The sequence below is a fragment of the Austrofundulus limnaeus genome, unplaced genomic scaffold (assembly GCF_001266775.1).
Source record: "Austrofundulus limnaeus strain Quisiro unplaced genomic scaffold, Austrofundulus_limnaeus-1.0 Scaffold438, whole genome shotgun sequence".
Classification (NCBI taxonomy): domain Eukaryota; kingdom Metazoa; phylum Chordata; class Actinopteri; order Cyprinodontiformes; family Rivulidae; genus Austrofundulus; species Austrofundulus limnaeus.
In genome coordinates this window covers 88866-90438 of record NW_013952840.1, presented here as the reverse complement: position 1 = coordinate 90438, position 1573 = coordinate 88866, and positions in this window count along the sequence as shown.

Here is a 1573-nt window from a genome sequence, read left to right as displayed (position 1 = left end):
ATCTTCTTTTAGCTAGTGTTTTATTTTTAGCATTTATCTTTTAGCTAGTGTTTTATTATTAGCATTTATCTTTTAGCTAGTGTTTTATTTTTAGCATTTATCTTTTAGCTAGTGTTTTATTTTTAGCATTTATCTTTTAGCTAGTGTTTTATTTTTAGCATTTATCTTTTAGCTAGTGTTTTGATATGTTCTGCATTAACTTATGATTGATTTAGCTTCTTCAGCTAATTATTGCAGTCATTTGTTTTTTATTATTTGTTTGTTTACATTTTTCTTGATTTGCTAATCCAGACGCTTAAAACACAAACATCAAAACTAGCTAACTAGCTCTGCTCTTAGCTAACCTTTTGCTACTTTTAGATACTTTTAGCTAAATTTTGCTAGCTTCAGCTTAGCTTTTGCTACTTTTAGCTAACTTTTTACTGCTAGCCTCTAGCTAACTTATTTCAAAGTTTAGCTTGTAGCTAAAGTTTTGTTTTGTCTTTTGCTACTTTTAGCATTTAGATCACTTAATAGCTACTGTTAGCTTTAAGCTCCATGAAACGGTGTTTCAMCAATTAAAACCAAACAGTTTTTTTTATGTTTCTACATTTTATTGACCCTTTGTGTGTGTTCTGACCCACAGATGGCCCCCGACCCAGTCATTGAGAACCCGTCATGTTCAAACAAAGACCGGACTTCAGCTGTATTTTCCTGAAACCAGATTTCTGTGACGTGGGTTTGATAACCTGATCTGATCTGATGTACTGCTCGTTATGTAACGGGTTTATCAGAACCTCAMCATGCAGAACAAGGACTCTGATTAGTTCTTGTCTGACCCGGTTCTCTGTCAGGTCCAGACTGTTTGGCTCTGAGTCCTGATCCGGTATCACATCTGATGAACGATAGTGTTTTTATCATCTCCTCCTGACTTACTGACCTCCTCTGGTGCTCTACTCTCTTTTATCTGAAATAAACAAACAAACAAACAGATAAATAAAAGCTTAAAGGTTTGGATTCTCCTGAGAATATGTAAGGTGTTGTATAAAAATCTATTTTACGTAACCACAAACAGCAGCAGCAGCTGGCTGAAGCACTTCCTGGTGTAAATCTTAATTAATAATTTTCAGAGCTGTAAAGATTTAAATTTTAGATTTTGCATTAGAGATTTTATTTTGAAACTTTCTACTCTTATTTTTTTTTTCAACAGTACATATGGGGGTGGGGGTGTGGGTGTCAGGGTCTTTTATCCCTTCCCGTTCCCCGACTGCCATTTGGGGAGGGGGTCCTGAAGAAGGGCGGACCGCCGGGTGCGGTCCTGGGCTGTGGGTGGGCTCGGGGCTTGGACGGTCGCCGGGGGCGGGGCTGGCTCTCAGTCCTCCCTGGTGCTGCTTGGTCTCCTGAGGTGTGGCTCTTGGTTCCTGTGGGTGGCCCGCTGGCCGGGGTGGCTGCTGGGTTCCGGGGGTAGACGGCTGGGGGGTGCACTTGGTCGCTGGCAGTGTGGTGGGGTTGTAATGGGTGTGGCTTCTCTGCGGCGGGGGGCTGGCCGGGCGTCCTGGTGCGGCCCGGGCCGGGCCTTGGCTATCTGCTCCTC